This window comes from Protopterus annectens, chromosome 6.part1 (assembly GCF_019279795.1).
Source record: "Protopterus annectens isolate FY-2018-M chromosome 6.part1, PAN1.0, whole genome shotgun sequence".
Taxonomy (NCBI): domain Eukaryota; kingdom Metazoa; phylum Chordata; order Ceratodontiformes; family Protopteridae; genus Protopterus; species Protopterus annectens.
The window spans coordinates 177353463-177379339 of NC_056738.1; the positions used below are offsets into that span (position 1 = coordinate 177353463).

Consider the following 25877-nt stretch of genomic DNA (forward strand, 5'->3'; position numbering starts at 1 on the left):
ATGGGTCTAATGAGTGACGAGTAGAGGAGAACAATGACTTCTTTTTTTCCTGGATGAGAAACCTTTTGGGATGAGGTGTGCCACGTAGAAGGATTTCCTGACTACTGTGGCAATGTGATTATCAAAGGAGAGACTACTGTCCACCTGTGTCCGAAAGTCTCTTATCACACTTTCGGTGTAAAATACACTACCACCTATGTGGTAGCTCAAGGGTACAGAGTTTTTACCAAAGTGGATGGCAACGCACTTTTTGGCATTGAGCTTGAGGACATGGCTTAGACACCAGGCATCTGTCTCAGTGAAGCCCTTTTGTAGGACGTCCACATAGTTAGGAGTTTCAATTATGGCTCCTAGTTTGCAGTCATCTGTGAACTTCATTAGCCAAAGACCTTCTGTGTTGGTATCGACTTTTCTGAAGTACAGACTAAGCAGGAAAGGACCCAGGACTGAACCCTGTGGTACTCCACTTCTCTGAAGTCGGATTTGGCATCTGCTACTTTCACAGTGTGGGTTCTGTCAGTGAGCCAGTTGGCAACCCATCTTGTGACATAGGGATTTATACCTAGTTTAGTGAATTCCCGAGTGGGGGATAATGTCAAAAGCCTTGGAAAGACCTAGATAGGCTTTGTGAACCACCTTACCCTAGTTTACGGCTTTGGCGACTACTTCGAAGAAGAATCAATCAGGTTTAGGAGACATAATCTGCCTTTTACAAACCTGAACTGGGTGGGGTCCAGAGTTTGAAGATGACCAATGTCTTTGTTTATAAGTTCCATGATGATACGTTCCATGGCCTTGCAGACCATGCTTGTTAGGCTAATGGGGTGGTAGTTCCCAGGGTCCGTGGTGGCTCCCCCTTTGTGGAGTGGGATAACTGTCGCTGTGTACCATTCAGTGGGCACAAAGCCTGAGGTGAGGCTATGATTGAACATGGTGCTTAGGTGGGGTGCCAGTTCATTCTGTAGTTCATGTAGAATGCAGCCTTGGATGTTGTTCAGTCGCATGGATGCTGTGTTCTTGGCTTTGGAAAGTGCGGTTTTTACCTGTGCAGCTGTGATTACAGGAACTATGCATTCTTCCGGTACAGAGATGGGCCCTTCTGGGGGGGGGGGGTAAAGTTAGCACTGAACCTATCTGCCAGGATGCTGGCAAGATCAGTTGGTTCTGCATATTTAGTGCCATTGTGCTGTAACTCAGGGCAGATCAGAGTGTTGCCACTGAGATTCTTGACACAGCTATAGAATGCTTTGTGGTTGCCTTTAGAATCAGTGGTGATTTTGTTTTCATAACTAGCTTTGGAGGATTTTATGAGGGATCTCAGCTTCTTACTGAGGCTGACCAGGGAGTTCTTCCAGTCATGGGATTTTACTTTTTTTTGTAACAGTTTCTTTCTTCTGTTGTAGAGTTTGTTTATGGCAGGGGACCACCAGATTGGCTTCCTTTTTTTTTTTGGAGGATTGCATCTTGGTTCTTTTAGGGATAACATGATCCATGCACTTGTGTAAGTGCTTATAAAGTGCATTTGTGTAGGATTAGAAGTTGTACCTCTATTGTCCATCTGCATGGGTGTCATGAGGTTTGCCACTTCTGTCTTAAGAAGTGTGAATTTGGCTTTGGAGAAATTTTTTATGGTTGTTTCTCTAATGGGGGTGGAGGTGGGATGTGGATGTCCAGGCTGATTAGCTTGTTTTCAGATCTAACCAATGAGGAACTGACCTCTGGTATGGAACACTGGTCACCCATGTTGGTAATGACCAGGTCTAGGATATTGCTGCCCCTGGAGAGGGTATGGATAAGTTGAGCCAAGGCACTGGAATTTATGAATTCCAGAAAACGTTGAGCAAAAGATTTCGTGCATGATTAGTTTCCCCAGTTAATGGTGGGATAGTTGAAAAATCACCCATTATTAGGGTGTTGGGTTGTACCCCAATATTTTCCAGTGTATCAAGAAATGAGGAGGGGGAATCCTGGGGCATGGTGGGGGATTTGTAGCAAATTACAATTTGGATTGCGGTCTTGTCCAGAGTTAGTTGCACTTGGATAACCTCGAATGCATTATAGTGAGCAACTAGCCTGGATGCGACACCTCCACCTTTAGTGTTTCGGTCCAGGTTAGGTGGCCGAAAGGTGTGGTATAAATTATAGCCTGGATGCAGGGGTGCTCTCTGGAGCCTTGAACCAGGTCTCTGTCACTGCACAGAAGTCGATGTTCTCAAGTTAGGAGTGCCTCGAGTGAATGCACTTTGAGGTTTAGACTTCTAGCATTGAGTAGCATTACCCTCAGGATTTTGCTTACTTGTACCAGTTACGATGGTGAATTTGTCATTTGAACCTTGCCTAAAAAGGCACTACAGGGGTGGCAAGAGCCTTAGCCAGTATCCAGAATCCCAAGGGCGACAGGTGCATACCATCTCTGGCAAAGCCTTGTGGTCTGTCGATCATGTCATCCCAGGCAGACAGATACTGGATTCCCTTAGAATGACACCAGAAGCTTAGCCAATTGTTGAAGTCAATCATTTTGTCTTTGTACTGTGGTATCATTCTGGGTGATGGCAGGATGCTACTCAAGGCTAGGGTCATACCTGCCTGGGATACCTGGGAGTTTGTTGAACTTCCCCATTTTTATCATAATCATCACTTTCAACTTTGAATTATAGCTTTCTGCTTGTGCTAATTATAGAAACTTTAATTGTGTAGCTCTAAAATATTCCTTCAAATCAGGTAATCCCAAACTACCCTTTTCTAATGGAAGGACCTACTTATCCCACTTGACTCTTGCCCTTCTCCCCACCCAGATAAAACCCTTCAACTCTTACTATCCACAACTTCTCCTCTGGTTGATAAATATGCCTGACCTGGGTATAAAAAACTGAAGGGAATAAAAACATTTTCACTGCTTGTATCTTACTATCCATAAAATGCGGCTTCCAATTTCTCAGTTTTTATATTATCTTTTGTTTAGTCTCTTCCCACATATCCTTAGCTGCAGAATCCCTTTTAATCCATCTTCTTAAGTACTTCACTTTACAATGTTCCTATAAATATGGATACTGTTGAACCAATTCATGCATGGGTACGTAGTTTACAGCTATTGCCTTTGGTTTTATCTTGGTTAATTTTGTATCCCAAAAAGACTTGAAACAGTCTCCAAATGTAAATGTCCTTTTCTGGTTTTACCAGCTATAAAATAATATCACTGGCAAATAAAGCCAACTTTTCTTGCCTACCATGCCAATTATATCCTTGAATTTCTGAGTCCCATATTCTCTTTGCCAATGTTGTTGTGTTGTGTCTTTCGGCTTTTCCCAGTTAGGGGTCGCCACAGCGGAACTCCGGTCCGCTAATTATTGGCAGTAGATTTTTACATGCAGAGTTGCCAGCCCTGACACACAACCTTCAACGAAGGTACGCCCATTCACGCATGCCTCCACACAGAAGACGCTCTAGCTGAGAATCGAACAGGACAATGTCTTACTATGAGGCAACAATGCTACCGCAGCACCACAATGTCTTACTATGAGGCGACAATGCTACCGCAGCACCACCACCGCAGTCATTTTTTTTTTTGGTTCTAAATAAGCAAATAAAGGAGAAAATGGACACCTCCACCTGGTTCCTCCGTGCAAACAGAGCTTACCAGAGAGAAACCCCATGCACCTACCCCACACACACTAATTTTCACCTTTGATCCTTCAACCACCCTCCTAATCAGGTTTATAAAATTTATCAGGGAATGCAACTGCTTCCATTGCCCTAGTCATAAAACCACAACTTACTCTGTCAAATTCTTTTTCTGCATCAAGACCCACATACAGTGGTATTCTCTCATTTACTACTACTTGCTGAATCGTTATATTAATATAGTCAAATGTTTGCCACCTCTCCACATAGCCACATTGATCCATATTTATCAATTTTCTGGCATCACCTTTGCCATTTTAGTTAGTATACACAAAAGCACTTTATAATCATGGTTCAGGATCGAAATGGCCTATATGAAGCTGATCGAAAAGGTCTTTACCATCGATTTCTTATGCATCTATATCACATAATCGAAGCTTCATAACATCAAATCTGATATGGTTGAAACCATATCATCAATGTTTTGAAAAAAAAAAAAAAAATTAAAAAATAACTTACCTAAACATTAGAAGCAGGAGGGCAAGCCCCCCTGCACCCCCTGCTACTTAAATATACCAACTCAGAGATCGCACTACAATGCAATAAAGGCAAATCTTCCCTTATAGAGATTTCCGTTAAAACATTCGCTGTTTCAAAACTTCGATGATATGGTGCTGACCACATCAGTTTCGAAGTTTTGAAACTTCAATGAATCAATATAGATCCCTTTCTTCCAGAATGTTGTTCTGCCTCTTCCTTTTAAAATACTGCCAAACAAAACTTTCCAGATCTTCATCACCTTCTTCCCTCCTAGCTTCCAAACTTCCACAGGAATATCATCTATTCATGGAGACTTTCTTGTAGATTGGCTATACATCACCATTTTTGAGTACATCTAATACCTTTACAGGATCTCCGGTCATTTTCCTTGGTATAGGATCCCTAAGTTTTTCAACAACCCTTCCTACTTCCTGTTGTCTGAGCCATTGTGCTAAAAGTTGTTGTGCTTTGATGTTCTCAAAACAGTTGCTTAGCAGTAATCTTTGTAAGTCATGCATATTGTCAATGCAGTCCATTTTTCTTTTTAGCACTCCGCAATTGCATTTTCTTCTTGTTCTGAGAGATTCCCCCATTCTACAATACTTTAACCTTTGTCAGTCCCTCAAAATAGTTACGTCTTAACCATCTCTCTCACTTTTATTTCAATCCTATTTTTAAACTCCACGTTAACTTTATCCCACTTCCTAGCTATGTTTTCAGAAGAAATTTCTATCTTCTGTAATAACTCCCAAATAACTTCCATTTCCCATTCCTTAAATTCCTCTCTTTGTAACAGACAGGTGAGAAACGACTGCCAGTATCTCATTTTAAAATAAAAATGCAGGGTAATAAAATAAGTTATTATTGGAGCGTGATCTAAAATAGTTATTGGGTGCATCTCAAAACTTTCAATTAAATGCACTTGTTGTTCCTGTGAATTTTAATTTGTCGAGCCTAGCCCAATTGTTGTACTTTGGATAGAATTTGCATATTGTTGCCCAAACTCTTACTACTGAATTCACATTTCCCATACAAAATACGGTCATAACTTTCTTCAAAAATCTACCCTCTTGTTGTATTTTCCCTTCTATGCACCCAAATACATCATCACTGTTACAAATCAAATTCCAGTCACTGCCTATACGCAATATTCCCTGCTAAAAGCAGATTATTTTTCCCAGAATGTTGTGAAGCTCTACTGCAGCAGTTTTAGGTGGAATATAAATATGTATCATCATACTCATCCATTTCCATCAGCCCCCTTAGTACTGCAAGTCTAACCATTATAATTTTTCTGCTCTTTTATCATTAGAGCTCCTCTCCCAATTAATATAAGTACTCCCCTTTTTCTTTGTCCCAGATATTCTGCAACATAACCATCCGGAAATCCTCTCTATCAAAATCACATGATTATGTCTTTCCACATCCGTCTGCTGTAACAGTTATTTGCATTCTGCATTTAATATAGTTCACTACTCTTTCCTTTTTGCATACATCTGTGAGACCATTCCCATTCAAAGATAATATGGAAAGTGACACTATGATAAGACATTATTGCTCCCACCTGTTATGTGCAACACCTTTTTTTTTTTTTAAATATCTAGTTTCAGCTTTTGTGTTACATGCACTCACTGTTTGGCAGGTTGATCTTTTATACAGTTGCTTTATCATAACAATTTGAACCTATGTTACATCTTACAAAACGTTTTGTTTTATTGAAAAGTAAAAAAAAAGCAAACCCCCAAAATGATTAACTTAATACTAACACACAAAATTATGCACATATTCAAATAATGAAGTTTAACCCTTTCTAATGAGAACAATTGTCCCAACTTGACAGCCATACTCACAGGCTTGAATAACCTATAATGAAGGCTATCCTTGCTAAGATGCATGGTACAACCTACACTAAGACCTCCATCAACTGCTGTCTGCTTTTGTCTTATCTTTATTACTCACTCATTCGGGTGTAGGAAAATCCTTGAATGCTTTCAGAAAAATACAATCTCCTAGCCATTGAAAGTATTCCATTTTTATGACCCATTATTGGATTCTTTCAATAGAAAAGTGAGAACCATATACAGTTGCCTTCCATTATACACATGTGGAGAGGGAAACTTTTCATTATATTCGGTGTACCTTTTTTACCTAGCTACCCCTAAAACGTGTCATTAAATCAAGAAAAAAGGCCTTAATCCAATCATTCCTCTATGCAAAAGAAAAAAAACACATCATTTTTTCTTATATCACACTGCTTTGTCCAGGTTTTCTCCTCTTTTTACATTACTGTGCCTACATTTCTTAAAACTGAACAAGAAAGGGAAGAAATAACATAGATACCGGTTTATTATAGTATCCCTATTACACACAAAAATTACTGAAAAAGCTTTACTTTATAGCATGCAGTGTGTCAGATATAAAAAAATACTGTTAAAATTCTTTTACTTGCAGTTAGCTTTTTCCTTCCTCTTCCTATCACCTAAACATTAATGACAAAGTAGGCTATATGCTTTTGAGTCCCCACAAGTCAGAAAGTATAATATTTCCAGATTTTCTTGTATCATACTTCACAAATGTAATAAATAAATGTGGTATTACAAACCATTAATCAAATTCAGAGTTGCTGGTTTTCTTCCTGTTTATCTCTATCTCCGATATCCAGTCGCTGGTCCTTTTTCTAGTCACTCTTGTGCTTTTTTTTTGTCTCTCACGAATTTTCCTTTGGTGCATTGGAAAGGGTTCCACTGGCGCATTTTCTCTATTGGCTTTATTACCAGAAAAATAAGCAGCAGAATCCCATTCTATTTGATAGCTCACTTTTTGTTGGACAAACTTTTGCATTTTCTCCTTAACATGTTCTGCATCAAAAAGTGATTTTGAATCTCCAGGAAAAAATATTCTGAAAATACCGAGATACAGCAGCTTGAATCTCACACCTGCTTCTCCACATTCCCTGATCATTGGAATAAAGTTACTCCTCTTCATCCTAGTATATAGTGAGTAATCATTTTCCACAAAGACTCTGTCATCTCTTACTTTTAGTACTTTGCCCTTCTGTCACAGTTTTGTCAGAATCAACTTTGATTGGTAGGATTGAATCTTTACTATTAAAGAGGTATGTGCTGCTTTCTCTTAACTAGGTTTAGCGCATACACACGATGTGCAATTTCAATTATTACCTCCTGCTGTGAAATTCCAGCCAGCTGATTTAGGCTTTCATAAAATTAATACAGTTTTTTTCCTTCCAGTTTCTGGGTTAATGAAACTTTCAGGTTTTCCCTACCTGCTTTGTCGCTTTTATTTGAGACATCTTTTTTTGAACAGTCTCATACTCAGCCAGCCTTTTCTTCATTCTGACCTCTGATTTTTTTTTGAACAGTCTCATACTCAGCCAGCCTTTTCTTCATTCTGACCTCTGATTTTTGTAGTTTTATCAGCTCATGTGATTATCTGTTTAAAGCTTCTTCCATTTTTTCCAGTCTTTTATTTGACTTGCTATAGTCCCTCACTGCTCCATTTATTTTAATCGGTTCTGAGCACATCTGACTTATTTTTCCTCCAGATTACTGGAAGCCACGCCTTGCACCAAAACTAGAGCTTGGACTGCTTTTTGTTGAACTGCAGGATTCTTCTTGCTAAGGTTTTTGCCTCATCTTTTGTAATCAACTTCCTTTCAAGTTTTCTAAATTCCTGTTTTGTGGGCATCCAGGCAGTGCACTTACTAGCCTGTAACTTAAATTTGCCCAAAAAGACAAATTCACCAGCTCTCTTTTCTGAGTTGGTTTTCACACTGGAAGAGATGAAATTAATATGTTACTGAGTGTGAAGCCATCTTAGAAGTCTTAGGTGTTAACATTTTAGGTTCTTTGTGGGATGGTTCACTTAAAAAAAATAGTTCAGACTACAAATAATTATTCCCAGGCCTACAAGTGCTTTATTCCACAAAACTTGTGTACCCAAAAACTTAAATGAAAAAGCAGCTTGTTTTAAGTAATCTAAACACACTAACTGTATTGAATTTTCTTTGTAAATCCCCTAGTATATTTAATTGAAAGTTGTTTAGTACAAACTGCATAATTTGCAGTCAGACATTCACTGTCTCTCAGAAAATTACCGTAAGGAAAGGATTCTTTCTTTGCTGGGATAAAGAACCCCAACTGCCTAGACATAGTTGGCCCTACTGAGTTTAATACTATGGTCTCCAAGAAAAAGCAATTACTAGAAAATGGAAATCAAAATCTAAACCAACTAATACTGAATTATTTAATGTTGTAAAGCAGCTAAAATAGAGGTGGGATCTTTAGAAAAAGGAACTGCAAACTGTATAAAAATAAACAGAATTTATGGGAACAATACATGCAGAATAATGTCCAGGAATGAAATTTCAGGCAACGCAAGATTTGATAACTGTAATGAAGTAAACAATAGCCATCAAGAAAGAAATCATATGTATAATGCATGAAAGAATAAAATAAGTTTTACTTTCACTGTACACTTTGTAAAGTAAAAAAAAAAACACTTGTGTCTCGATCCTTGGCTTCTTTTTCATTACTTTCCAATTCTATGATGATATGGGTGGTCGTCATACGACAATCACAACATGATCACCACTTCAATTTACAAGTTGTCCGTTTCACATTCCTAGTACTCAAATAGAAACTTCCTCCAAAGATGATCATTTTCAAAACAAGTGATCCTAAGATTTACCAAAAGTGACCATGATAAATCCAACAGAACTGTTCAACTTCACAAAGGCATTTGGTGGACATCATGCAGACAAAGACCTATATTATTTCCAAACTGTAGCCAAACTGGATAAAGTGATGAAATTCAGGTAAATACATAGACAACCCTCTCCTCCTCCTACCACCCAACACTACAACAGAGAGATGCACTTATATAGCCAAACTGAAAGCAAAGCTCTCTTCACCCAAGACTGGACTAGACAGTCAAGAGGAGAAGGTAAACACTTGCACCACACAACACTCATCACATAGTCCCTCAGAACCTACACCACCAAAACACACACACACACACACAGAAACACAAAACACACACCTACATTCGCAGAGGCTCTCAAACCTGCCCAAGCATCAGGGACTTCCAAAGCAGAAATGCAAACTCCGCCCCCCCCCCAACACAACCCAAATGACACATAGCCCACAAACTCAGTGTGCCACTCAACCACAGCCCATAAGGCATAACAACGTTCCCAACGCTCTAGTCATAGGTGACTCTATAGTCAGGTACACTGATGTTCCACTCACCAGGTTAAACAAGGAGAAAGTTACTGTCAGGTGCCAGGATCTGCCACAACACACGCACACAAGTCACTCCACAACAAGTACAAATATGACAATGTCATTGTCCATGTTGGTGTGAATGACCCGAGATGTACCTCCCTGAACTACATGGAGAGGGACATGGAGGAGTTCTCCGATCTTGTAGCCCAGGCAGATATGACCCTAGCCCTGAATAGCATCCTGCCATCAACCAGAATGATACCACAATACAAGGACAAAATGACTTCAACAATTGGCTAAGCTTCTGGTGTCATTCTAACGGTTCCAGTATTTGTCTGCCTGGGACAACATGATCGACAGACCACGACGCTTTGCCAGAGATGGCCTGCACCCATCACCCTTGGGATTCCGGATACTGGCTAAGGCTCCTGCCACCTTTATAGTGCCTTTTTCAGCAAGATTCAAATGGCAAATTCACCACTGCAACAGGTACAAGCAAGCAAAATCTAAGGGTAATGCTACTCAATGCTAGAAGTCTAAACCTCAAAATGCACTCACTCGAGGCACTCCTTAAAATAGAGAACATAGACATCTGTGCAGTGACAGAGACCTGGTTCAAAGCTCCAGAGAGCAACCCTGCATTACCAGGCTATAATTCATACCACACCTTTCGGCCACCTAACCAAAAACAAAGCACTAAAGGTGGAGGTATGTCCATATTCATTAAGGATATCCACACCTCCAGGATAGGTGCACAGCATAATGCATCCAATATTATCCAAGTGCAACTAACTCTGGGCAAGACTGCAATCCAAACTGTAGCTTGCTACAGACCTCCCACCATGCCCCAGGATTCCCACTCCTCATTTCTTGATACACTGGAAAGTACTAGGGTACAACCCAACACCCTAACAATGGGCGATTTCAACTACCCCACCATTAACTGGGAAAACTACTCATGTACCAACGCTTTTGCTCAACATTTTCTGGAATTCATAAATTCCAATGCCTTGGAACAACTTATTCACACCCCCACCAGGGGCAGCAATATCCTAGACCTGGTCATTACAACAAGGGCAACCGGTGTTCCACACCAGAGGTCAATTCCTTGTTGGTCAGATCCGACCACAAGCTAATCACCCTAGACATCCACATCCCGCCTCCACCCCCAATTAGGAAAACCACCATAAAAAACTTCTCCAAAGCCAACTTCACACTTCTTAAGACAGAAGTGGCAAATTTCATGACACCCATGCAGACAGACAATAGACGTATGACTGCTGAATCCTACACAAATGCTCTTTATAAGCACTTACACAAGTGCATGGATCATGCTATCCCTAATAGAACCAAGACACTATCCTCCAAAAAAAGGAAGCCAATCTGGTGTTCCTCTGCCATAACAAACTCTACAACAAAAGAAAGAAACTTTTGCAAGAGTAAAATCCCATGACTGGAGGAACTCCCTGGTCAACCTCAGTAAGAAGCTGAGATCCCTCAAAATCCACCAAAGCTAGTTATGAAAACAAAACTGCCACGGACTCTACAGAAACCACAAAGCATTCTATAGTTATGTCAAGAATCTCAATGGCAACACTCAGATCTGCTCTGAGTTACAGCACAATGGCACTAAATATACAGAACCAACTGATATTGCCAACATCCTGGCAGATAAGTTCAGTGCTAACTTTACCCCCCTCTCACCCCCTAGAGGGCCCATCTCTATACCGGAAGAATACACAGTTCTTGTAATCACAGCTGCACAGGTAAAAAACACACTCTCCAAAGTGAAGAACACGGCATCAATGGGACCTGACAATATCCCAGGCTGCGTTCTACATGAACTATAGAATGAACTGGTACCCTAAGTACCATGTTCAGTGCTCACTGAATGGCACACCGTGATGGTTATCCCACTCCACAAAGGGGGAGCCACGACAGACCCCAGGAACTACCAAACCATTAGCCTGACGAGCCCGGTCTGCAAGGCCATGGAATGCATCATCATGGCACTCATAAACAAAGACATTGGTAATCTCCAAACTCTGGACCCTACCCAGTTCGGATTTGTAAAAGGCAGATCGTGTCTCCTAAACCTGATTGACTTCTTTGAAGCAGTCACCAAAGCCACAGATGAGGGTAAAGTGGTTCACGCAGCTTATCTAGATCTCACCAAGGCTTTTGACACCATCCCCCACTCTGGAATTATAGATAAAGATCACTAAACTAGGTACAAATCCCTATGTCATAAGATGGGTTGCCAACTGGCTCATGGACAGAACCCACACTGTGAAAGTAGCGGACTCCAAATCTGACTTCAGACCAGTGGCAAGTGGAGTACTACAGGGTTCAGTCCTGGGTACTCTCCTGTTTGGTATCTACTTCTCTGAAGTACAGGCTAACACAGAAGGTCTTTGGCTAACAAAGTTTGCAGATGACTGCAAACTAGGAGCCATAATTGAAACTCCTAACGATGTGGACATACTACAAAAGGGCCTCACTGAGACAGACACCTGGTGTCAAAGCCATGGCCTGAAGCTCAATGCCAAAAAGTGTATCGTCATCCCCTTTGGTAAAAACTCTGTACCCATGAACTACCACATAGCTGGTAGTCTACTTAACACCGAAAATGTGATAAGAGATCTTGGGACACAGGTGGACAGCAGTCTCTCCTTTGATAATCACATCGCCACAGTAAGCAGGAAATCCTTCTACATGGCTCACATCGCCACAGTAGTCAGGAAATCCTTCTACATGGCTCACCTCATCACAAAAGGTTTCACATCCAGAAAAAAAAAAAAAAAAAAGAGATCATTGTTCCCCTCTACTCATCCCTCATTAGACCCATTATAGAGTACAATGCCCCTTTTGGTATGTACCTCACAAGACATCTACAAGAAATGGAAAGGCCACAAAAATACATCACAAGGAGGATTACTGGCCTCAAACAGATGCCCTACGCAGACCATCTAAAAAAAATTCCAGCTTTACCTCATCGCATATTGCCTACTCTGCCTAACATACAAAGCTAGGTCAAACCCAGAGCTGTTGGGATATGCTCCACTTAAAGAAATCCCAATTCCTCCGAGCTACATGCTCTAGGGACCTAAACCTTGTCACCACAATAAACAGAACATGCTGGAGGGATAGATTCCTGTCCCAGAGACTTCTCATACTCTGGAACTATCTATGTCAAACAGAGCTCCTCATTATCACTCTTCAAGAAAAATCTTGATGATTGGATGAGAAATAGGAAATTCACCCAGTGATCACTTCTGTGGCTCTGCTCAACAGGGGCACAGGAAAATAATTTTCTTGGGTGGCGAAAGCCAGGGTACATTTTTGGTTAGGCTTATATAGGCCTTAGGACCAATAGCCTAGTACCTACCTATAAACCTATGAAATGCTTCATGCCATTGGCAAAGAAACAGAAGCTATTTACAGTTAAATTTGTTTTGGTAAGATCCAGAGCATCAGATGAGTCACTAGTAATCTTACTGAATGTTTTGTGCCATACAAAAATACTACTCACGAAAGGGCATACTTTTACAGTTGTATTTAAGCTAAAGGAGTGTCTGTTGAAACTTTTGTTGGGTGCTGATATAAGCCATCTGAAAACACAGTGTATTTGACCAAATGAAAGATGACTAAACTAGAGACAGAGACTGGACTAGGCTAGCTGGCTGATACTGAAGTGCCTTAAAAATTAACTTTGGAAAATGCAATTTAAATGGCTAGAGAGCAGAATTAGTAAAGAGACTAAATTCTGCAATAAATACAGTAAATGTGTGTATGTTAAAATGCAAAGAAAAAAGTGTGATACTTGGCAAAGTAATCATGTGCATAAATAGAGTTAATTCAAGCTAGCCAATGGAACAAGATTATTTGTTTACTGTGTTTCTTGAGTTCAGGAACTGCAATGCCAAGCACTAAATCAGACTGGCATGTAAAGCTCCCAATTCATGGAACCCTGTAACCTTTAGTACTAATACAGGACTGATGTCACTGTGATATAGGAAAGTTCTTGGCAATAACCAAGAGGAAGAGGCACAAATATGAGTTGTTTTTATGTCCAGGAAGGTCCATACATACATTGTCTGTAAAGAAGAATTTCAGCATGCGAGTGGGGACCAATTGTCAGAATAAATTAGATTAAACATGGATGTATTTGTAGAAAATGGTCAGCTGTAAAAAAAAAAATTAAATTAAAACCAGACGATGTTCCACTTACCTTGGCCATACCATGAATACCATTTCCAAAACTGTCAAAATAGAGGAAGATCTCAAACATAATCAAACTGCTGGTGTGACAAAGTATAAATATATGTACTGAATGGCATGCACCCCTGCTATACTGGTTATTACAAAAGAATGTGAGAATAAATTGATTTGAAAAAAAAAAATTAAATGAAGACATGGAGACGTACATTCTACTGACCCTTGAGACTATTGCACCTAAGCTGGTTGGTGCCAAAGTGTTCTCCACACTAGAATTCTTGGCTCATTTTGGCAAATATATTTAAAGAAGGATAGTCAAAAGTTAAACTGCACTACTCCAACTGAATGGTTCCATTTTAGAGAGACTGACATTTGATACAACTTCAGCACCAGAAAGACTTCAATATGGAATGAGCAATCTGTTGAAAGGATAAGAAAGGGGCATTATTGTCTTGGATAATGTGAAAGGGTTTGGTCCAGAAAGAAAGAAAAATAATGCAAGAGTAGAGGCAGTGTTCCAGAATATCAAAAACTCAAGTTTAAAAATGAACAGAGATTCAAAATTTTGGTCACAGCATAAGTGGTAGTGAAAGCAGTCCTTGATCATGCAAGTTCAAAACTAAAAGGTGCAACCTAAGTAAATGAACATGAACATCTGTCCAAAGTGCTATTTTCTGTAGTAAGCCTCGAGTGAAAAGACATACTTAAATTGAGGTCTTTAGCAAAGTGAAAGAAATACTAAATGTCTGCTCCAGGGTAAAGTACTAGGATGCTAGAAAAGATATGGACTTACCTGTTGATATCAATAACTACAGACTTGAAGCTGCTTTACTCCAGATGGATGGGATAAGTGTTGCAATACATTACTTAATGAGAACTACTTACTAATACAGAAAAACTGCCTTGCAAGTGTGTGGGCATGCAAGAAATTTTAAAGCTGTCAGAACTCAACTCCAAAATAGGGGGTATCCTATATGAAAGACCAGCACTGGTAGAGTTTTAGCAGAATCTAGAACAGAAGCTTCTGCTAAAAAAATATATATATATATAATAATTAGTACAGTATATGAAACATTGCATGTTGTTGTCTTCTGGCTTAGGGATCGCCACAGCAGAACTTCGGTCCGCTAATGATTGGCAGTAGATTTGCACAAACTCCAAGGTGCCAGCTCGACGTTCAACCTTCAACGAAGGCACACCCATTTACACACGTCTTTCGAACACCCACCCAACCACAGGGAGGACATGCAGACTCCACACAGAAGGCACTCCTAGCACTTCAGCAGAGAATCGAACGGGAGAACCTCTTGCTGTGAGGCAACAACGCTACTGCTGCACCACCGCGGAAGTCTATATAAAATATTGCATAACTATAAGAATCAGAGGAAGTTAGAAAGGATTGGGAAGAGTGACTGGATAAGCAATTCAAAAAAAACAATGTGGGGATGGATATATGCATGTCTGTCAAACATGCAACAAAGTCTAGAAGATTTGGTATCTTTGCTTGGAAAGGTTTATATAGGTACGTTTGTACTCCAAATAGACTCCAAAAGAATTTTTCCTCAGGCAGACAGCAAATGTTGGGAGCTGTGATGGGAACGAAAAAGGCAATTTGGAATATATTTTCTGTGATTGTAATGAGTTGGCAGACTTTAAAGATTCCCCTGCAGACTTGACTGTCAGAGATACTGGGTGAGCAAAGTGGCGTAACTAAGAAAATTATTTTTTTGAGCTATGATACAGAATTGGAATTGCTTAAACATAGTAATGCCTTGCCGAGTCTAATTATAGTGGCTGCCAAATAAAACAATCATTAGAAAATGCAAATCAAAATCTAAACCAACTTTACTAGGCATAGCGAATACGGTAACAGTGAAAAACAACTGGAATTGGGATCTTTAGAAAAGAGTAGGAGCAAACTACATAGGGAAAAATGGGAACTGTGGGACAATGCATGCAGAAGAGGAATGAGGTTTAAAAGAAGGTAGGATATGAATGAGCTACGTAAGGGTTTGTCCGACAAGGACTGGATAGGATTATAAGTAATGTAGGTTTGCAACTACAATTATGTCACTATGGTTTGTGATGTATAAAGTTTGCAACTAAAATTGTGTCAATATATGGTTTCTTTTCATTTATAATTAAATTATCACATATGATATAGAATTTTTTTTTTATGTAAACAAGCATCTTTGCCTAACTCTAGACTGACCACAAAACAATGATCTGTTGATATATTCTAGCTGGTACTTTGTTCAAATTATAAGGTGATAAAGATTGCTTAGGAAAAGTTTCAATGCCAGAGACAGCCATATGCCTGGAAAGCAATTAATTATGGCAGACATGTTATCCAGAAACCTAATATCTGATCAGGCAGACTGATAATGAAGGCATTACTGCCCATGTGCACATAATCATGGCAACCCAACCAGTGACCATAAAAAACTAGCTACCAGACATGACCAGGAGGTACAAGCACTCATCACTCTCATCAGGGATGGATGGCCTAATCACTGGGCACACACTAAGCATCTGATGTACAAACACTACAATGTCACAGAACATGGCAGTTTGCTACTGCATTATGAAAGAAGCTATACTTTCTTCAAAAAATGCCAAAAAAAAAAAAGTGTTGAAACACATGCATGAATGACACCAAGTTTTGTGAAAAAGCCATGATTTACATACAGTGGCCTAACATCAAAATGGACATCAGCATGGGTTGTGTATGAAACAAAGTTAACATTCCAAGCCATTACTAAACTCCTTTAATCACAAGATCCTTGTCAGAAAATGTCTGTGGACTTGTTTGAATTTGAAGGAAAGAGAGTTGTAGAGTAATAGTGGACTATTTCTGTTGAGACACAGAAATATTCCAAGTACCAACTATAGCCAGCAGACAAATTATTGCTATAGTCAAAATCAAAAAGGAGGAGTTTGATTTACAGCAATTTTTCGTGCACTTTTGAAGTTTTGAAAACAGGATTTTATCATGAGGTTGTGCCCGTTTTAAGAAGTCTTATGAAATTGCAGTGAATAAATTGTATTGGTACACAAGACTGTCTGTGACTTTTAATAAACTACATAAAGGTAATCACTGGCCTTTCTTTTTCATTGTGGTGGTGAACTATAGTCAAAATCATTTTAACAAGTATAGTATTACTACTGAACCGATTAGAAAAATAATACAAAGCAGTTTGTGTCAACTGAATTCCAGGAATTTGTTAAGTAGTTTCATTCATAACACACAGAGCCCTTGCTATCCACAGTCCAACAGAAATGTTAACAGAGCAATTCAAACTGCTAAAAATATAAAATAATCCAGTTTTCATGGATTAGCATGCCCCAATGTCCCAGGAGTAATCTCTGCTCAAGAAATGCTACAGAACACATTAGAACCAGTATATCTATGCTGGAATCCAAACATCAACTCAGGACCTTTCTATTTCAGTCCTTGAGGAATGACTAAAGAACAAAATACTTAAATGATACTCCAGTCATACCTTACTTGTCCTTCGACTAGGCCAACCAGCACACCTGCAAGTCAAAGGGAAAAAGGGGAGAATGATGGTTTTGCAGTACAAAATATAACAAAATAACGTTCGACATGATACAAACTAAGGATGATGCCATATCTAGGTCATTCTCAAAGTGAAACTGGAGTATGAGAGAGACATTCCTTCGTGCTCAAAAAGTCAGTGTTTCTTTCAAGGCTCTGCAGTAATCTGCCATCCAGGACAACAGCAGCCTTCTCAAATCCAAAGTGTGCACATATATAGACAGAGAGACTTTAAAACATTTTATATCTCGTTTAACCCTATTTCCTCAATAGGTTCCAGCTCAGTGAAAATAGGTCAATGCTGTTATGAATAGGATACCCAATTGGTAGATAAGTGACTTTTCTTTTAATGTAGAAGTACTGCATGACTTAACTAATCACAAATGTTGCTATTGTCGAACAAATGTAAAGTGTATGTCTTACTTTAGAGAGTTCCTCTCTCTATGTGCACATTATATATATATCTCTCACACATACATACATATGTACATACACCCATACAAACATCTCCTTGATTGGGGAGATGGTGATAAGACTGTGCAGTATAAAAATAGAGTGGTAGGAAACACCAGATACATCCAACATTGACACGCTAAACACAGACTTCTTTATGTCACAAAATGCCAGCAACCAACCCCAGGAACTGTCCAATCTCAGACATTTGCCAACCAGCTATTTTGATTATATATGGTCAACTAAACAGCTGTCAACCAAACGCACATTTGATCTTAAGGACGGAACCCATATATGTATGCGCACACTAATACTATATCTTTAAGAACTGTATATCCCAGTGAGGCATTAGATCATCTTGATGCAAGACAAATGTGTTAATTACCTTTCTGAGATGCTACCATCTCGTGTGTTATTAAACTTGCAGTTTGACCATGAATGCTAGTGTCTTATGACATTCTTACCAGAATCAAAGAAGATTACCTACTCCTGACTTATCTAACTTACCTTCAGTATCCAGCTCTGCTGATTGTTTCTTCTCCAGCTGCTTTATTACCCATCTCTAGCTCCAGAACTTAGCCCCCTGCTACCCCTTCTACTGCCAATCTTCTCCCTGTCCCTTGATTCCCTATCGGCCTTAGCCCTCGAGTCCCATCAGTCTCTGCCCTCACTATTTCTACATCCCTTGTATTTAAACCCACTGCTCTTCCTTCAATCCCTTCTGCCTCTACCCTCATTATCCCTACTTTTCTTGTATCCTAAACCTCCCGCTCTTCCTTCATTCCGACCAATAGCCATCTTAATGTGGTTCATCTCTTGCCCCTCCTAGCTGTATCTGTCCTTCACCTTTCTCCCCTCCCCTCTCCACCTTTTTATCCTCTGAAATCCCATAAATACCCTGGGTCCTGTGTGGCACCATCTTTAATAACTTGGAAAAGCCCTGGCTGCTGTCCGCTCCTGTCCCAGCGTCTTTTGCCTTGGTATGTAGTGTTAGCTTGATGTTATTTTTGTCTTCCCTAAAGCTGAATTTGTCTCAGCATTAACTGTGTGCCTTATAGTTGTTATACTCTTTGTTATATGTTTTGTAAACCTCTTGCAGCGTCTTTGTATTATGCCACCCACGTGGAGCCATTTTTGAGTGTGCCTGAACATCACTGCTTGTTTTAAGCCCGTAAACGGCATTTTAGTACTACGCCACCACAGTCAAGACACTCAGTGTGTTGTAGCTTAATATTTGTCCTACTATTCTCTAAATGCTACAATTAGACATGACTTAGATTAATTATTTGTCCAGCTGGTCTCCTACTGCTCCGATTTAGACGTGCCCTCTATATTCTTCTCATTGTTTCACAGAGTTCCGCATATGTATTGTTAATTTGATACCCACATTCCTTCAGGAGGCTATTCTATTCTTTTTTTTATCTTTATACAGTACTGGGTCTTGTGTATGTTCTGATTCAAACACCGTTTTATTTGGAGACATTACAGTTGTAGCCTGCAATATCGACAATTAGATCATTCAAGACAAGAATGGCTTTTTTGAATGATTATTACCCACATGGTGCAAGCTTTTAGCGATCTCTCGCTCTGTAGAATCCCAGCTGTTTAAGAGCCATCACAGGCATACTGGAGTTGCTTATGCTAATCAGTGGGCTATGGGACCTATTTAGTGCCAAATCAAACATCTCCCTTGCTTCGCAGAGTCCTGGCACTTTAACACCATAACAAGCATTTTCATGTAACTGTCCCTGTTGACTGTTGCACTCCACTACTCCAGCGAGTAGCTCTAGTAGCATAATTAATGCTTGATAACCACATTGTGCAATTTTATTTTCATTTCTCTAGCTCCATAGAGTCCCAGGAACTGAGTCGCTAAATCAAGCATACTTGAGTAGCTGTCCTGGTTGTCTGCTGCATACTATTTCTCCTTTAGTAGCTTATTTAGCTGAAATACGTTTTTGTTACCCACATTGTGCACCTTAGCCTTGCCCTAGCTCTGAATAGTTCCAAGAGCTTAATTGCTATTGCGGGCATACTCGGGTTGCAGCTTGAAGTGCTTCCATAGCTCTTAAGGGACCCAGGAGCTTAGAGTAAACTCTTGCATTTCTCATGTTGTTATCCCTATTAACTACTGCATTCTATTCCTCCATAGAGTGTGCTGTATTTTCTCCTAGGTGCTTTTTCCTACTTGGTCTATCTGTTTATATGGTGAACATTCCTTCTTAGTTGGGTCAAGGCTTGCCTGCCACCAATCCTTGCTCATACGCATGATCTTTGAGTATACTGCACTGTCTTTCCTTTGGTAGATTTTCTTAATATAGCTTATGCTATAGTATTGTTTGTTTTTAAAACTGCTGGTTTTAATGTGTTACCCATTGCTGCTACTAATGTTTCTAACTTATAACTTAAATGTGGATGATGGTCCTACTGAGCCTGCAAACAGTGTCCTGATACAGTATTGATTTACAGAACTGTTGGCTTAAATGTGATATCCATTGCTGCTACTAATGATAAGGGAATGTTTACATGCTCACTGTATATCTTATGTCTTTATGTTAACTATTGTGAAATAGTACCAGTACTACCTTGACATGTGTTAACTCTCGTTTTTCTCCACACCTCTTTTTCTCTTCTCTCTCCTCTCAGTACCCTGCTGTTCCTGTGCTATTCCTGCACTAGTCTCTAGAAACCAACCTATCTTGTGGAAAGGACACTATCCAAATCCCTGCAGTTGCATCTCACAGCCTAAAATCCCCTGCATCCTGTCTCAAGAAAACAAGAAAAGTATGTTGTTGGTCTCTATATCCTGCCAGTAAAATTGTAAACCACTGTACTAAAGTTTTAGGGGTTCGAAAGCATGCTCCAAGCCAGGACATGCCAGCAGTCTCTACCTCCATCTCTTAACTACACTATTACCCACTTACCTCCTAACCTTCGCAGTAACCCCTTTTACTTGCAGTCACCCCCTCCCAGTTCTATAACCGGTTAGCTCCCTCTCAAACTTACCTGCAATAGAAGACCCGGCCACTAGGTGGCAACCATATCCCAGCCTCCATCTCCTGCATATTCTTTGTTCTCTTGTTTCCTTACCTTAACATTTCTGAAGCCCTAGACCTCCTCTTAAAACTCTCACCTCACACTTTACTACAACTGTCTACAACTACCTATTCTATCACATACTCCTTTACTCATCTCTGCTCTTACCTACTCCTGACTTATCTAACTTACCATCCGTATCCAGCTCTGCTGATTGTTTCTTCTCCAGCTGCTTTACTACCTGTTTTAAACCTGCTCCGTTCACCCTGCGGGCTCACTTCACTCCCCTCCCTACCCCAAGTCCCTCCCACCCCCAGGGGTCCTACCCATACCAATTACCCACACCCTTTCCTCCTCCCATAACTCTCAGGCTTCCTTACCATTGGCCACACACCTCTATTAATCCTTCTCTAACCACTCCCTCTCTCTCCTACCACGCACTCCCAATTTTTGTTCTTCCCTATCCACAACTACCATACTCCCATACCTACAACACACCAAACTAATAATCCAACGAAATGTATAAACTATCCATGCACCTGTTACTACTTCTACTTATTCTACCACCATTACTTTTAGCCTACATACTTACCTCCTATGAACACTCATTACAGCCACACCTTCATAACACCAATAAGCTAATTACCCCTTCTTCCCTTCCAGTACTCTAACCATGTAAACATAACATCTACACCCAGCCATCTACTGTCAAGATTTCATAGAATACTTCACATTAGGTATTACAATCACAATCCCAGAAAATCTCCACATCTATACAAAAGATTCCCAACTCCGACCTTTCTAATACAACTCCTCTCATTAAAAGATGGAGATATCCACCCAAATCCTGGCCCAATAACACTTCCTACCACACAACTCCACAATCCCAATCAATTCAACACTCATTCCCTTACTCAACCAACAAACTCTGTCTTCATAGCCCACTTCAACATGCATAGCATTAATAATAAAGTCTCACAACTCCATGCTCTCTTAGAAGTCTACTCTTTCGACATTCTTTAACAGAAACCTGGTTAAAGCCTGTAACTAAAGACAATGAAATCACCTGACCTGGGTATAATATATTTAGATCTGACCATGTAGCAAAGAAGGGATGGGGAATTGTTAGCCTATTTTAAATCAGGTCTACAGATCACCACATATGACTTTAAACCACCTGTAGATTCTACTCAGAAATTCTCTGGAACCCTCCTTGATGATATTCGTGACCACTCACTTACCTACATTATCCAGCACAAGACCAATATCCCCATTCCAGCCACTTTCAAGTTTATTAGGTCCAAGAAAAACTTTAACCCTGATCTCTTTCTCAAAGCGAACTAAGAGCATGCAACTGATTTCCCTTAAAACACCTCCCATTGGAGGAAGCTGTTAAATACTTTAATTCCAAATTCCTAGCCATTCTAGATAATCATGCACCAAACTGCTCGATTAGAATCAAAACTAAATCTACCCCATAGCTTTCAAAAGAAACCAAACACAAAATCCACCTCAGAAATAAATACTGGGCCAAATGGAGTAGGACAAAAAACTCTGCAGACCAGCAAAACTTTAGACAACTGAGAAATGACACTAAACAAAGCTATTCTGCCCGATTAAAGAAACTACTACTTACAGTTCCAGCAAACTAAACATAACCCACAAAAATTTTGGGCAAGTATTAACCAACTACTACACCTAGGTCAATCCATTACACCTAACCCACAAGGCACAGACCAGGAGAAGCCAAAGCATACTGCCAATGCCTTCAATACCTTTTTCACTGAGGCCAAACACTTGCCAGTCACCCATCACATAATACCTTCACTTTACCTACCTCTAACAACTCCACCGCCTCCATTTCTCTTCCAACCTGTCCCTACAACATATATGCTTTCCCTTATCCAAAAAACTTAAACCTTGCTCTCCTTCAGCAGACCAAATACCTGCTGAATATCTACAGAAATCAGCCAAATCCATCGCCTATCCCATTTCCAGTCTGATTAACAGAACCATTAGTGAAGGACACATCCCAAGCATCTGGAAAGTCTCCCATATTATCCCCCTTCATAAAGGTGGAAACTCTACTGAATTCTCAACTACCGTCCCATAGCCCTACTTTCACCTTTGGCAAAACTAATGGAAAAATGCAACCATAAGCAACTGCTAGACCACCTAATCCAAAATTACTTTCCAGCTGTCAACATGGTTTCAGACCTTCCCACAGCACTATTACTGCCCTGCCATCCTTTCCTTTACTGACTGAAACAAAAAACAAACACCAATATGCTTTCCTTGGCACTATTTATTGATCTGTCCAAAGCCTTTGATATGGTTAATCACCAAAGACTTATTAATATCCTAAATCCCGGTCACTAGATACACTCGCTATTAAATGTTTCCAATCCTATTTAGATAAGACAACAGGCAGTACTTTGACACAACACTATCTACCCACCTGTCCATTAACATTGGTGCCACTCAAGGGTCCACATTAGGGCCTCTTCTTTTCTCCATATTTATAAATGGCCTTCATCTAGCAATCCCCCAAGCTACATGCATTCAATACGCCGACGATTTTACACTTATATGCACAGCCACATCCACTTCCAAACTTCACTCCCTTACCCAAGGGGTATTTAATACAGTAGAACAATGGTTTACACAACATTGCCTTCTGCTGAGCCCCCAAAAAAACTACACTCCTCGTTTTCAATCCTACTCGTAAGTCCACCCCAATAGATTTCTCAGTTACATTCACTAATGGTACTCCCATATCACCTGACCCAACTACCAAACTGCTTGCTATTACCATAGACAACAATCTTAACTTTGACATCCATATCAACAATACTATAAAACCAGTTAACAAAAAACTAGGCTCTCTCTACAGAGTCACACTTCTATCATCAACAATCAGAATAACTATTGCTTATACCCATCTAATCTCTACACTCCTCTATGCCAAACCCATATTTACTAATTTATATAAAAATAACCTCACCAAACTGGAAATCTCATACAATAAAATTGCCAGGTTTGCAACTGGCAACCCATTCAGAACCCACCACTGCTATAATCTTAAGCAGCGAGGATGGCTAGAAATTTCAGAATCTGCTTAAATTCCACCAACTAACCATTGCCCAAAAGACTCTACCAACCTTCCAGTACTCATATACTATCTACCCTCATCATTCCCTATAATAATCTGAAATCCTTGCACTTCTCACACAAACTTCTGGTAAACACCTCTAAATCTAATAACAGGGCTGGGGATTCTCTTTTCAATAATAATACTGTTGGAAAATCCTGGAACCTTCTCCCTAGTGAACTTTCCTCTACATCTCTTTTCAAAAACAGACCGAAACTTTTCCTAACACCACACTGGCTATGCCACTGTACTAAACCTGACTAATCATTTTTCTACTCATTACAGGCACTGCCTACCCACTACTTCCCTACAACTAGCTCTACTTTCCTTTTTCCTATTCCTTACCCTTCTTTTCATCCCTTGAGCTTACTCATACTGTGACAACTCTTTATTAATATAATTACACAACATGCCCCTTTTAATTTTTACTTTCTGTATTCTACCTGTAATTTGCACTGTACCTGCCTTGGCACTGTGAAGTATTTATGTCCTCTTTGATTATTTCTGTGTTAACTTCAAACGTTCTTTGTAAATATAAATGTATTTATTTCTTCTTATCCCAGACCTTATCTCCCCAGACTATAGTATATATTCTTCCTTTTTGCATTGTGCCTGAATTTTGAAATGTGAGGTATTTAGACCTCTATGATAATTTCTGTATTAACCTGTAACATAATTGTAAGGAAACATTTTTTTTTTTTTTTTGCAAGCAGCTCATCTCCCCGAGCCTCTACTGTAAACAGACATGTACCCAGTTAGACTAGTCCGGTCAACATATGTAAAATAAAAATAACTGAGTAACTATTGGTATGCACCATGACAGCCTGTATGCAGTGTAGAGTCCAATTTTTTTTTTTTTTTTTTTTGCTGTCATTTACTTTCAAGATGAAAAATCATTTTTAGAGGTCTTTAGTAGATACAAATATAAAAATTTCACCCAAGCTAAAACTTCTGTCAAGATGTCTTTTTCTCTTATGTTAGCATACATAGAGCCAACACCTGAACTCCATATATGATTCTTCCCGATTAGATTTAAACCAACTCCTCCCCAAATTATTAATTTTCAAATAAACTATGGTCACTCCTTCCCTCATGCTGTAATCAGGCAAAAGGGCAGTCGATCTGTACAAAACTAACATTTCCACAATGGACTCAAGGCCATATTCCAAAACAGCTGTCTCAGCAAAAGTGGTCACTTACACTGAAAGCACCCCGACCCCTGGAAACAGCACTTTAGGAATATAGAACTTCCATAAACTCATTTTAGCCTTCTAGATTGTGGCATAATTAATGCCAAAAGGCAGTTTTAATTTATGAAAAATGCTGCTTTGCAATGAAAATACTGTTTGCTGAGCTACTTGATCTGCAATGTATACACCAGACCGCAGCAGAGGCACCTATAAAGCTGCAGTTAAAAGGAAAGCCTCAAACCCAACAGGTCAGTGATGTCTCAGTCTCACTGAGAGGAAGTTGTGTGCGGCCAAGTGTAGCAGTTCCTATATGGTATCTGTGACTGTGTGGTACTGCCAGCTATGCCAGAAGTAGGGCAGTGGCTGTGTAACATGCCAGCACAGCTAGCTGTAATTTTGTAAAGAACTGTATGTCACTTGCATATCAAACTGATTTGTACAGATGCTTGCGTTGAAAACTTATTTGTAAAGTTGCTTGTGTTTAAAATGTGTTTGTCCCAGTCCCCCTCAATAAATACACCACACCAAAAGACATTTGAATGACTACCTTTGAAAAAATTATATTGAGCTGCTTGCTACTGCTTGCTTGCTTGCTTTTACTGCTGAATCAGAGACACATAGCTCTGCATGACTCCATCTGTAGTCTGTTTAAAGCACCAAGCCTTTCAAATTGTACACTGAAAGAAATATATTTCTCAGCTATAAGCACAGTTAGAGATAACTTATTTTATAACAAACCACACGTAGTCTGTCAGATTTGTAGCATATATTTACAAAGTTTTCCTTCATTACAGATATGAATGATGACTTCTACAAAAATACCTCTCTCTGTCCTTCTCTCACATAACTGAATTACTACAATAGCT

The 25877-nt window shown here is 39.7% G+C and overlaps 1 protein-coding gene across 5 annotated transcripts in view; it reads right to left on the minus strand.

The window, feature by feature from the left end:
• Window positions 1-25877, minus strand: part of TMBIM1 (transmembrane BAX inhibitor motif containing 1) — a 1047780-nt gene that overhangs the window by 998472 nt on the left and 23431 nt on the right. Inside the window, exon 2 of one of the 5 annotated variants that reach the window (XM_044075613.1) lies at window positions 17126-17159. The exons of the other annotated variants lie outside the window; for them this stretch is intronic. The gene's annotated coding sequence lies outside the window, so the exon portion shown is untranslated. The remainder of the gene's footprint in view (window positions 1-17125; window positions 17160-25877) is intronic. 5 annotated transcript variants of the gene reach the window in all.